At 38.8% G+C, this 14,597-nt stretch overlaps 1 long non-coding RNA gene and 1 pseudogene across 1 annotated transcript in view; one reads left to right on the forward strand and one right to left on the reverse strand.

Moving 5' to 3' along the window:
- The window catches only part of LOC147380241 (N-acetyllactosaminide beta-1,3-N-acetylglucosaminyltransferase 2-like), a 70,540-nt pseudogene extending 68,490 nt beyond the window's left edge, over positions 1 to 2,050 (forward strand).
- The window catches only part of LOC147380240 (uncharacterized), a 679,399-nt gene that overhangs the window by 77,776 nt on the left and 587,026 nt on the right, over positions 1 to 14,597 (reverse strand). The window lies entirely within an intron of this gene.

Raw genomic sequence — 14,597 nt, forward strand, 5'->3', positions numbered from 1 at the left:
AAAATCCCTGCTTTCCTTAAATTGTGAGACTATTCCTTCTTCAGGCTTTCCTGGTGGCTTGGACAGTAAAAAATCTTCCTCCAATGCAGGAGGCCCAGGTTCGATCCCTGAGTTGGGAAGATCCCCTAAATAAAGAAATGGCTACCCACTTCAGTATTCTTGCCTGGAGAATTCCATGGACAGAGGAGCCTGGCAGGCTGTAGTCCATGAGGTCGCAAACAGTGGGCACAACTGAGCAACACACACACACACACACACACACACACACACACTACTTCTTCAGCTTTATGAAGACTTAATTATAAACTCCACAACAAATGGAGGGATCACGGTGTCTCGTTTTACCATGTTCCAGAATGGTAGAAGCTCCAGAACCTAAAAGGATTGGAGTGAAAAAGATAATTGAAGGGCAGATAAATAGGGAGGTCCTTTTGAAGCTGCTTGTGTATAACTAAGTCACTGTATTTGTGTAGATATCTCGGGCACTTAACACAGCCTTGGTAAGAAGGGCAACACTCTGTTCACCAGAGTCACCACTGGTGCAGCCACAGCTTCAGAAAACTTTCTGCAAAATGAAATATAATGTCCTGTACACACGTTGCCTCTGTTTAGTCTCTAAGTCATGTCTGATTCTTTGTGACTCCACTGACTAGGCCACCAGGCCCTTCTGTCCCTGGATTTCCCAGGCAAGTATACTGAAGTGGGTTGGGTTGTGATTTCCTTCTTCATGTACACACTGCTATATTTAAAATAGATAATCAACAATCAGTATAGTGCAGGGAATTCTGCTTAATACTCTGTAATAACCTAAATGGGAAAATAATTTTAAAAAGAATAGATACAAGTATATGTACAACTGAATGAGTTTGCTGTACACCTGAAGTTACATTGCTAATCAACTATATCACAGTATAAAATAAAAATTAAAAAAAAAAACAATATAGTGAAAAATGAAATATAAGGAAAGGACAAGAGGATATTATTTGCCAGGTTCTATCGTTTTAATTCTACTTTTCTATTGGTCAGAATAATTTCGACATCTCAAATATAGGAGAAAATCTTTAAATCTGTCTGGCAAACCGTCGAAACCTGAAACTGCTGACATGACCCTCAGGTCAAGTTCACTGTAATTTAGATGGCTTGTATTGGAGAACCCTACACTTCTCCTGTCTGATTGGTTAATGTGTTCAAACTGGGATTGAACCTCCTGTTCATCTTTTCTTGTACCTTGTTCCAATATGCCCGAGGAGGGTCAGATATCTTCCAGAACCTTTCTTTAGGTATTATTACTTCTTATTGCTGGAGATTAAGTCCCTAACTTCACATTTCATAGAAGGCAAGCGATTCGGGAATCTTGGGGCAAAGAAACCAATGTGGGGAACTAAACGGTGGTGCAAGTCTTCTTACTGGGCCAGACCCCCGCAGAGGACAACCATCCTGACCTTTCAGATATGCTGAAATTTGAGAGTGAGAAGCACCAAGACATTCTTTTGTGGAACTACAGAGATGCATTCTTCAACTTGTGTCTGAAAGAAGTACTCTTTCTCAGGTGGGTGAGCACTTCCTGCCCAAATGCCGAGTTTGTGTTCAAGGGCGATGATGAGGTTTTTGTGAACACCCATCATCTCCTGAATTACTTGAATAGCTTATCCGGGAACAAAGCCAAAGATTTGTTTATTGGTGACGTGATTCGTAATGCTGGACCTCATCGGGATAAGAAACTCAAGTACTACATTCCGGAAGTTGTTTACACTGGCGTCTACCCACCTTATGCAGGAGGAGGCGATTCCTCTACTCCGGTCACCTGGCCCTGAGACTGTACAATGTAACTGACCAGGTCCTTCTCTACCCCATCGATGATGTTTATACTGGAATATGCCTTCAGAAACTTGGCCTCGCTCCAGAGAGATACAAAGGCTTCAGGACATTTGATATAGAAGAGAAAAGCAGGAGTAACATTTGTTCCTATGTAGATTCCTAGTAGAAAACCTCAAGAGATGATTGATATTTGGTCTCGGTTGCAGAGTGCTCATTTAAAATGCTGAATTATGTGCAAACTACATTATACATAGAAATGTATCTCAAATAGTTCCCATTTGTGTTCTCTTCCATTAGAGGTCATTTCTATGTAAAACCATGAAAATTGCCTTTATAGGTCATGTCCATTTGACGGCCTCTAAACCCTTTAGTTCAGACAGTAAAGCGTCTGCCTGCAATGCGGGAGACCTGGGTTCGATCCCTGGGTCGGGAAGATCCCCTGGAGAAGGAAATGGCAACCCACTCTGGTATTCTTTCCTGGAGAATCCCATGGACGGAGGAACCTGGGAGGCTACAGTCCACAAGGTCACAAAGAGTCAGACACGACTGAGCGATTTCACTCACTCATTCACTCATTGGTCAGAACCCAACAAGGTGAATTTCTAAAACTTTTGCTTAGACTAGGGTCTATGTCTTAAACCAAACCAATTTCTTCCTCTGCTTTGTCCTTTGCCTAGCTATGTGCATGAGTATACACCAATACTTGTTTTATTTATTTATTTGCTCCAGATCTCTTTGCCTCTTGACTGTTTTAACCTCATCTCCCCTACTCCAATGCTCGATATAGGCTTGCAAGTTCCAACCTCTGACATTCCTGTGAAGTGAAATGAAGTGAAAGTTGCTCAGTTGTGTCTGACTCTTTGCAATCCCATGGACTGTAGCCCCTGTCAGGCTCCTCTGTCCATGGAAATCTCCAGGCAAGAATACTGGAGTTGGTAGCCATTCCCTTCCCCAGGGGATTCTGCAAACCCAGGGATAGAACCCAGGTCTCCCACATTGCAGGTGGATTCTTTACTGTCTGAGCCATGAGGGAAGCCCTTAGTTTTATTTAACAAGCTCTGCTGCTGCTGCCGCCAAGTCACTTCAGTTGTGTCCGACTCTGTGCGACCCCATAGACGACAGGCTACCCCGTCCCTGGGATTCTCCAGGCAAGAACACTGGAGTGGGTTGTCATTTCCTTCTCTAATGCATGAAAGTGAAAAGTGAAGTCGCTCAGTCATGTCCAATTCTTCATGACCCCATGGATTGCAGCCTACCAGGCGCCTCCATCCGTGGGATTTATACAGTTCTAATTAGAACAGTGTCAGTCACTATACTAAGCATATGACACACACTATCTCATTTAATCATTATAACTACCCAGAAGCTAGTTACAATTGCTGTCCCCATTCTGAAGGTATTTACAACATTTACAAAATATTGCCAATCAGTGAAACTTTCCTGGGTCTTGACATCCAGAGTAATTTACCAGAGGATAATCTCATATGCATGGAGTGTCCACATGACAGAGCTTAACTATTCAGTCTCTAAACCCTCCAGAGATGAAACTGACACAGAGCCCTGGCCCAGAGCCCTAGGTAAACAAAAGCAGACAACCACCATAAATTTTCATTAATGTGAGCTGTTTGGTGTGGCCCAAAGCCTAAGATATACAAAGACACTCTTCTCAGACAATATATTCCAGGGACTTAGAGGTTATTTCACAGAAGCTAGTCAGGAACCACTTCTTTGTCTGGAATGTGCAGGGTTTGAACACCCTAAGCCTACTGGATTAACTTCTTGTTGTTGTTTTAGTCGCTACTCATATTCAACTCTTTTGTGACCTTATGGACTGTAGCCCGCCAGGCTCCTCTGTCCATGGGATTCTCCAAGCAAGATACTAAAGTGGGTTCCCATTTCCTTCTCCAGGGGATCTTCCCAGCCCAGGGATCGAAACCTGGTATCCTGAATTGGCAGGTGGATTCTTTACCACCAAGCCACCAGAGAAGCCCACTGAGTTAACTTACTTTACAAACAGCTTCTAGAACTCATCCATCTCACAAGCAAACTCACCTAGAATTGCCATATGAGTGATCAGGGTTGGAGGCTCTAGAATAATAATGAATGAGACATGAGCATCAGCCATGGAGGTATGTGATAGAAGAGAATAAATGAGTCCTGGAATTATTGAGCCAGAATCCAGTGTATGGTAAATTTTTCCAATTATCAGACATGTAAAATTTTCTTTAAATATGTCAATTCTTATTTCAAAACCTGGTTAAATAGAAGTTCCCTTCTATTGAAAACATATTTGATAGGACAGTATATAATATAATAAATCTACCAATTACATATATTTAATGGAGATCACACAAAATAAAATTTATCAGAATCTATTTTAGGACTCAAAGCTGTGGCACTGGAACAGTGAGCATACATATTTGTATGTTCAGTAAACCTATTAAAGATCTTTCCTGATTTAAATCACATTTTTGCAAATAAAAATTTAATCTTAATAAAATTTGGTCTATCTGTAATCTTAATAATGTTAGATTTTGTGGACTTCTACTTAACTTTGATTTTTCTATTTTCTTTTCGTATTTTAGCACTAACTTTTTCCCCAAACCCAAACATGTCCATAGGCCCTTAAGGCACATGGTTCTAGACTAGGCACTGTATTTACATCCCATTAAAGAGAGTAATTTGGTATTGCTAATATAGTACATATTCATTATTTCTTTCATATCACTGTCCTCCAAATTTTTGAGGATATGTCATGAAAAACAACACTATCCTCTCTCTCCCTTTCCCCATATTCCTCTATGTTTTCTTTTATGGAAAGAAGCCTTAAAATGTACATGATTTAGTTTAAAGGTCTCAACATTAATATATTAGCTTTGTTGTCATTTTTCAGTTGTTAGGTTGTGTCCAACTCTGCAATTCCATGGACTTCAACATGCCAGGCTCCTCTGTCCTCCACTATCTCCAGGAGTTTGCCCAAATTCATGTTCATTGAATCATTTTGTTATCCAACCATCTCATCCTTGCTGCCCTCTTCTCCTCTTGCCATCAATCTTTTCCAGCATCAGGGCCTTTTCCAATTAGTCAGCTCTTTACATCAGGTGGCCAAAACATTGGCGTTTCAGCTTTGCAACAGTTCTTCCAATGAATATTCAGGGTTAATTTCCTTTAGGATTTGCTGGTTTGCTCTCCTTACATATTAACTATGATTTTCCAATTATGTCGAATCCTTAAATATTCTTTAATGTGCAATGCTTAGAATTGTACACAATATTCCAGATATATTAATCAGATGAACTTTTAACTCTTTGGTTTGGACAAGTGGACAAACACAGTGGGAATCAGAGCTGAAGGTCACTCACTGGTCTTCACAAACTGCATGAACTCGGGTACTGAATTAAATTCCTAAAGGCTCAACTGCAGTCTTCACAACAAGAATGATGATGGATATTTTACCAGATTTCACAAAATAGTAGATATATAAATAGATCTTCAATCAGCATTAATTCTTACCTCCCTACATTTTTGTAATTCATTTTTTGAGATATATATAGAGAGAGAAGTTGCATAAAACATAAAGACAGTTAACAAACTGAAAAGAAAATGACAGATTCCCCAACATAAAAATGGGCACAAAACTTTAATCAGCTCATTGTCAAAGAGAAAATCCAAATTTTCAAAGACATACAAGAAGGTGTTCAACCTCACTGATAAACATGGAAATCATACACTTTATCAAAGTCTAAATTTAATTGAAACCACTATTCTCTTCCTAAATAATATGAAGTCCTTACAAATCTTAATTCCACTGACTTCATTAGAAAATCTAAATGAATTATTTTTATCTAATATTTAAAATTTTTTAACTTCAGTTTGATATTATTACTGTTCTGTACAGTCAATATTTGTTTACATTCACTCACATATTAATACTTTTCTTTGTTCTTTATTTCTTTCGCATATTATACATCTCATCTGGAATCATTTGCCTTCAACTTGAGACACGCAACATTCCTAATGAATGTTTAAAAATGTCTTTATTTTCCCATATATCTTGAAGGACATGTTTAATGGTTATAGAATTCTAGCTTGGCAGTTACTGCTTTTATTCACTTTACAGATATTTGGTTAAATCATAAGAAATTGATGATGTTTGACAATTTTGGGCTTCCCTGGTGGCTCAGACGGTAAAAAAAAAAAGAAAAAAATCTTCCTGTAATGCGGGAGACCTGGGTTTGAACCCTGGGTTGGGAAGATCTCCTGGAGGAAGGCATGGCAACCCACTCCAATGTTCTTGCCTAGAGAATCCCCATGTGCAGAGGAGCCTGGCAGGCTAGAGTCCACGGGTTCACAGAGTCAGACACGACTGAGTGACTAAGCACAGCATAGCACAGCTTGGCAGTTATTGCATTTCTTCACTTTAAAGGTATTTGTTTAAATCATATGAAATTGATGGTGTTTGACAACTTTTAATGTACAAAAATAGCACTATCATGCAGTTCAACTTAATATTATCCACTGGCTTCCCACTTCCATTGTTACCTGTTGAAGAGTCTGTTATTAAACTATTGCTTTTTGAAGTAATATCTGTTTTCTTTCCCTTAACTGCTTTAAGATTTTTTACTTATCTTTTCTCACTATGTTGTGGTTGGGAGTATGTTATGGAATAAATTGTGTCCCCCTACCACCACCGAATCGCATTAATTTAATATCCAACGTATACTGCACACTGTTTGGCTTTTCAGCTTTATCTAGTATTAATCTCTGGTTTCCTTGCTATGATCCAGTCACCCTCATCATCTGTTTCTACTAAGCTTTACCCTGACTTAGGACATTGCACTGGACAGCATCTCGCCTTGGAAATACCTGTTTCTAAATATGTGCCTGCTTACTTCTTTCGAACCATTCAGGTCTTAAATAAATTACTCCTCAAAAGACTTTCTTTGACCAACTGAATCAAGACAGATTATTGTTTAAGAACATATACCCTTCTGAAATTATCTTGTTAAATTGCTGGTCTGCCTTCCCATTCCAGACTCAAGATGTGAACAGGACCCTTGTCTAGTTGTTCTCTGTTGTAATCCTCATGCCCAAAACTATGCCTGGAAAGAGTAGGTACTTCTTAACTATTTGGTAAATTGAATGTAATATCTATAAAATTCCCAGAATAATAATAATAGTACTAATCATAATAATAACACCTACAAATTAGAATTCCTGTAAGTATTAAATGAAATAATGAAAAAGAATATTTTACATGTCTGGTTTAGGGTAAACACTGTGTGTGTTAGTAGAGATAACCGTACTCCTGGCAGCATCCAGGGTGATAGCTGTATTTTCTCTTTGACTACATTAGCTCAGCCAGGCAGAGCTTGCTGCTGTTGGTAATAGAAAGACAACTGCAGTTGTCACCTCTTCTTAATAGCCTCTGCCTCTGTTAAGACGATACCATTTCTGTCCAGAAGATATTAAAAAGATGTGACAAGAAGACACAGAAGAACTGTACAAAAAAGATCTTCACAACCAAGATAATCACAATGGTGTGATCACTCACCTAGAGCTAGACATCCTGGAATGTGAAGTCAAGTGGGCCTTAGCAAGCATCACTACAAACAAAGCTAGTGGAGGTGATGGAATTCCAGTTGAGCTATTTCAAATCCTGAAAGATGATGCTGTGAAAGTGTTACACTCAATATGCCAGCAAATTTGGAAAACTCAACAGTGGTCACAGAACTGGAAAAGGTCAGATTTCATTCCAATCCCAAAGAAAGGCAATGCCAAAGAATGCTCAAACTACCGCACAACTGCACTCATCTCACACGCTAGTAAAGTAATGCTCAAAATTCTCCAAGCCACGCTTTAGCAATATGTGAACCGTGGAATTCCTGATGTTCAAGCTGGTTTTAGAAAAGGCAGAGGAACCAGAGATCAAATGGCCAGCATCCACTGGATCATGGAAAAAGCAAGAGAGTTCCAGAAAAACATCTACTTCTGCTTTATTGACTATGCCAAAGCCTTTGACTGTGTGGATCACAATAAACTGTGGAAAATTCTGAAAGAGATGGGAATACCAGACCACCTGACCTGCCTCTTGAGGAACCTAAAGGCAGGTCAGGAAGCCACATTTAGAACTGGACATGGAACAGACTGGTTCCAAATAGGAAAAGGAGTACATCAAGGCTGTATATTGTCACCCTGCTTATTTAACTTATATGCAGATTACATCATGAGAAACGCTGGGCTGGAAGAAGCACAGGCTGGAATCACGATTGCCGGGAGAAATATCAATAACCTCAGATATGCAGGTGACACCACCCTTATGGCAGAAAGTGAAGAGGAACTAAAAAGCCTCTTGATGAAAGGAAAGAGGAGAGTGAAAAAGTTGGCTTAAAGCTCAACATTCAGAAAACTAAGATCATGGCATCTAGCCCCATCACTTCATAGGAAATAGATGGGGAAACAGTGGAAACAGTGTCAGACTTTATTTTGGGGGCTCCAAAATCACTGCAGAATGGTGATTGCAGCCATGAAAGTAAAAGACGCTTACTCCTGGAAGGAAAGTTATGACCAACCTAGATAGCATATTCAAAAGCAGAGACATTACCTTGCCAACAAAGGTCCATCTAGTCAAGGGTATGGTTTTTCCAGTAGTCATGTATGGATGTGAGAGTTGGACTGTAAAGAAAGCTGAGAGCCAAAGAATTGATGCTTTTGAAATGTGGTGTTGGAGAAGACGCTTGAGAGTCCCTTGGACTGCAAGGAGATCCAACCGGTCCATTCTAAAGGAGATCAGTCCTGGGTGTTCATTGGAAGGAATGATGCTAAAGCTGAAACTCCAGTACTTTGGCCACCTCATGAGAAGAGTTGACTCATTGGAAAAGACTCATGCTGGGAGGGATTGGGGGCAGGAGGAGAAGGGACGACTGAGGATGAGATGGTTGGATGGCATCACCGACTTGATGGACATGAGTTTGAGTGAACTCCGGGAGTTGGTGATGGACAGGGAGGCCTGGCATGCTGCAATTCATGGGGTCGCAAAGAGTCGGACACGACTGAGCGACTGAACTGAACCGAATTGATTTCTGTCTTTTATTGTGCCCATTTTTGCATGAAATGTTCCCTTGGTATCTCTAATTTTCTTGAAGAGATCTCTAGTCTTTCCCATTCTATTATTTTCTTCTATTTCTTTGCATTGATCACTAAGGAAGGCTTTCTTATCTCTCCTTGCTGTTCTTTGGAACTCTGCATTCAAATGGGTATATCTTTCCTTTTCTCCTTTGTTTTTCATTTCTCTTCTTTTCACAGCTGTATATAAGGCCTCCTCAGACAGCCATTTTGCTTTTTTGCAGTTCTTTTTCTTAGGGATGGTCTTGATCCCTGTCTCCTGTACAATGTCTTGAACCTCCACCCATAGCTCATCAGGCATTCTGTCTATCAGATCTAGTCCCTTAAATCTATTTCTCACTTCCAGTGTATAATCATAAGGGATTTGATTTAGGTCATACCTGAATGGTCTAGTGGTTTTCCCTACTTTCTTCAATTTAAGTCTGAATTTGGCAATAAGGAGTTCATGATCTGAGCCACAGTCAGCTCCTGGTCTTGTTTTTGCTGACTGTATAGAGCTTCTCCGTCTTTGGCTGCAAAGAATATAATCAATCTGATTTTGGTGTTGGCCATCTAGTGATGTCCATGTGTAGAATCTTCTCTTGTGTTGTTGGAAGAGGGTGTTTGCTATGACCCATGCATTGTCTTGGCAAAACTCTATTCGCCTTTTGCCCTGCTTCAGTCTGTAGTCCAAGGCCAAATTTGCCTGTTACTCCAGGTGTTTCTTGACTTCCTACTTTTGCATTCCAGTCCAGAAAATAAAATAAATTTACCAATTCATTTATAAAGTCAGGTAGCTCAGTGGTAAAACATCCACCTCCCAAGCAGGAGATGTAGTTTCAGTCCCTGGATTGGAAAGATCCCCTGGAGAATGAAATGGCAACCCACTCTAGTATTCTTGCCTGGAGAATCCATGGACAGAGGAGCCTGGCAGGCTATAATCCATGGGGTCACAAAAGAGTAGACACGACTTAGTGACTAAGCAACAATAATACTGATACTTCAACTAAACATGGAATAGGCATAATGTAAAAGTTAACCCAAATCCGCAAAATTTTATATGCAGAGATACAGATATACACAAAGAGATATAATGATACTCATGTAAGGATTTTTCCAATAACTCAAGGATGATTTGATCTCATATATGTAATTTCCACAAGAATGAAATAAAGGAGAAAAATGAACAATCTTCTGAATAAAGAAAAGAGTTATAAAATAGCATTTAATTCCTATTTATGAACAGGAGAAAAAGAGAAAAAATTTAGAAAATTGAAAGCCTACAACAGCCCTGCTGTGATAAAGATTTTCTAAACTACACTAAATGTCATACTCAATGGAGAAACTTCACTCAATTCCTTTTAAAGTCTGTGATTAGGCCAGGATGCTCAGTACTAACAAGTTAAGGCTATACTCCAAGCAAGAATTTTAGTTAAGGCAATAATATAAGAAAAAAAATTTAAGGATTGGAAAAGAAAAGGTAAAAATATTTTTTTATTTTATTTTATTTTTTTAAATTTTATTTTTAAACTTTACAATATTGTATTAGTTTTGCCAAATATCAAAATGAATCTGCCACAGGTATACATGTGTTCCCCATCCTGAGGATCCTCTCAGTATTTCACATAGGAATTATTTACCAACTAGGTAAAAATATTTTTATATGTAGTTGGTAAATAATTCCTATGTGAAATACTGAGAGGATCCTCAAACCATTATAACTTTTAAGAGTGTTCATCAAGTTTATTAAATGTAAGTTTAACATGAAAAAAAAAAAAAAACATTCATCAACAAATGGGTTCTCAAATAGCAGGTGATTTTGCCAGCCAGCAGCCATTGGCCAATATATGGCTACATTTTGTTGAGAAGATGCTGCTGTCCACTAGAGAATAGAGACCAGAGATGATGCTAAGCAATCTATGATGCACAGAACAGCTTTCCACCCAGCCCCAAAAGTCAATAGTAAGACTACTGAGAAAACTTGCTCTACACCAGCATAATCACTAGTGAGAAAATACAATAAAAATTTAAGATGCCATTCACAACAGCATTATAGACTGGAATGCATCTAGGGATTAACCTAACTACATTTACAGGAACTTAATGGAGAAAATGTTAAACTGTCTTAAAATGCCTAAAAGAAAACCTGAATTAATAGAAACACATTTTACATCCATGGATATATTTACTTAATATTATAAAAATTATCAATTCTTTTCTTAAAAATCAGTCATTTTAAATAATCCAAACTTTAAAACCAGCAGTATTGGGAGAACTTGTTAATCTGATTCTAAAGTTCTTAGTGGAATATTAACTGGGGAATTTTATCTTACACATTTTGGGTAGTTGGTAACTTCTTGCAAAAAAAATGCAATAAAAGGCAGATGCAAAATCACACTGAAGTTTGGTATTTAGAAGCATTAGTTTCTCAGCCCAGTAAAAATTATAGCGATCTTCAATATACAGAGTTCAACCTCTTTAAGATAACCAAAGTTTGTCATCTTGAAGGATAAAATTGTATGTCTACACTCACTAGAAGATTAGTTTTTAAAACAATGATATTTTGGCACCATTGTTTAAAGTGTGCATATCTATAGCTGCATACTAAACAAAGACTAGACAACCAGGCAGAAAGTTTTGAATATCATTTTTCCTCTGTTCTTCCCTAACACGGAATCTCTACTAATTTTGGTACATGTTTTGTATCAAAACTTCCTAACTCTAATCTCTCAGAAACTCATTAATCTACATTAAATGGCCTTTCTGGGAAGCTGTACGTTGAATCAATTCTTATTTGATAAGGGTCTCTAATGCTTTCAGTGATGGGAGACATTCTGAGCAGCAAACTGTTTCAGACCCATCAGCGTTTTCTGAAGTCATGTCAGATGCTGATAAAGTGAAATTCCTCTTACGATACAGGAATGTAATTCTCAATCCTTATCCACTGAGAAGGTTAATAAAATAGAAGGCCCTCAAAATGCTATCTAAATACTTGAAGAGAGATAACTTATTAAAACACAGTATTTCTTCATAATCTGGAGACTTTTGTATTTAGATAATGCAAGCTCTTTTCACAATGACCTGACAGATCTTACAGAAGTCACTATTAGGATCCATTGTCAAATGTCTGGCCACCACAATGAAGACAATAACTGGGGTTAACGGCTATTTTTGTGAAGCAAATGCCCTACCTCTGAGCTATGCCTGAATTCATTGTATTTATATAGCTTTTTTTTACAATTACATAATGCTTTGCATCCATCATCTTATTTTATCCTCACAACTCTATGAAGCAGGAGAGAATAAGGATGCTGCTGTTATCAATGGGGAAATGGAACTCAGTGACCTTATATGCAGACTTCTAGAAAGGAATGAAACTGGAATCAGTCCCTGAGTCCTTGAAACTAACATCACATTGAAACACGCTGTTCTCCAATAAAAATTGTTTAATAATTAAATTTTTTAAAAGTTAAAAACACTAGGACTCAGGTCAGGCTAAAAGAGCTTTCTTTGTGGTTATGCAATAAACTAGTTATCCAGCCCTAATGAACTGCTCTTCAGATGAAAAGCTGATGCTGCTTGTCAGTCATCTAAGGTGCTTACTATTCGATTTCTCCAAATTTGGAGTTGTTTTGTACCAACTCCCCTTGCTCTTCTTCTCTGAATACTCTGTCCGGCCTGTCAGGAAGCACTGAGGAGCTTGATGTGAGCAGCAGGCAGTTCATGGCTAGCAACCCACGGGATTCTTGAGGGCAACCCTCTCTTATTCTTCTCTGTGTTCCAAGTGCCCAGTGTGAGGCCTATTACATACAAAAATTATATGCATACATACACACACACACACACACTTATTTAAATTAAATTGTGAATTCCAATGGACTGCCCCTCCTCTATCACATTGACCCAACAAGCCTGCACAAGTCTACACACATAGGGACCCACCTCTTGTTCTTATAGCTCATGAAATTACTTATTTGGTGATGCAGGGACCCAAACACTTTGCTTTTTCCCACATCCACATCTTTGTGCCTTGAGGATAAATATGCCTTCCCTCTTTGTCTTCCTGCAAAACTTTTTCCTCTACCTTCAAGACACAGGCCAAATGTCATTCTCCTGGAAAGCTTCTCACCATGAGCCAGTTCACAGGAATAAATCCTGCTTCAGATCACCATCATGCTTTTCGGTGCCCTCAATTACCGCGGAGTGAGACAAGATCTGCAATGTAAGTGGTTGGCCTTAGCAGGGATTATAACACTGAAAATGTCTGAGAAAGAAGAACAAATCTACTCTGGTTTGACATTATTTGAATAAGTTAGTTCAGGAAATCATTATTGTCCTGTGTTCAATCAGAAAATTTTAGAACCCAGGGATTCCTTTGTTTAAGAGATAAAATTAAGAGGTTAAATCTAGCATGGGAGATGAGAAGCATGTTCCAATGCTATGGAATAGCTTTTTATTTATTTTTTGTTTTGTTTTGTTTTGTTTTTTCCTCCCCTCTTTATTTTTTTTTTTAGTATCTTGTAATTTCCATATGCAAAATATCTGTAAGCCAAACATGGAATAACTGTAGCAGGGAAAATCAATGAACAAATGCACTGCTTCAAATTCTATATAAAATGAACATTTTAGTCTTCAAACAATTATTTGGGTCAACTAATGTCTTAACATCAATATTATAAAAGTAATAGTCTATTTTTATTTACCAAGTACAATTCTACCTAGACTGCTGCTGCTGCTGCTAAGTTGCTTCAGTCCTGTCCGACTCTGTGCGACCCCATAGACGGCAGCCCACCAGGCTCCCCTGTCCCTGGGATTCTCCAGGCAAGAACACTGGAGAACCAAATCAAAACCACTATGAGATACCATTTCACACCAGTCAGAATGGCTGCGATCCAAAAGTCTACAAATAATAAATGCTGGAGAGGGTGTGGAGAAAAGGGAACCCTCTTACACTGTTGGTGGGAATGCAAACTAGTACAGCCACTATGGAGAACAGTGTGGAGATTCCTTAAAAAACTGGAAATAGAACTGCCTTATGATCCAGCAATCCCACTGCTGGGCATACACACTGAGGAAACCAGAAGGGAAAGAGACACGTGTACCCCAATGTTCATCGCAGCACTGTTTATAATAGCCAGGACATGGAAACAACCTAGATGTCCATCAGCAGATGAATGGATAAGAAAGCTGTGGTGCATATACACAATGGAGTATTACTCAGCCATTAAAAAGAATACATTTGAATCAGTTCTAATGAGGTGGATGAAACTGGAGCCTATTATACAGAGTGAAGTAAGCCAGAAGGACAAACACCAATACAGTATACTAACGCATATATATGGAATTTAGAAAGATGGTAACGATAACCCTGTATACGAGACAGCAAAAGAGACACTGATGTATAGAACAGGCTTATGGACTCTGTGGGAGAGGGAGAGGGTGGGAAGATTTGGGAGAATGGCATTGAAACATGTGAAATGTCATGTATGAAACGAGATGCCAGTCCAGGTTCAATGCACGATGCTGGATGCTTGGGGCTGGTGCACTGGGACGACCCAGAGGGATGGTATGGGGAGGGAGGAGGGAGGAGGGTTCAGGATGGGGAACACATGTAAAAAATAAAATAGTTAAAAAAAAAAAAAAGAACACTGGAACTAGGTTCAATCATTTTGGAT

This window comes from Bos grunniens, chromosome 1, assembly GCF_055505025.1.
Source record: "Bos grunniens cultivar Pamir isolate PY7600 chromosome 1, Bosgru_T2T1.0, whole genome shotgun sequence".
Taxonomy (NCBI): domain Eukaryota; kingdom Metazoa; phylum Chordata; class Mammalia; order Artiodactyla; family Bovidae; genus Bos; species Bos grunniens.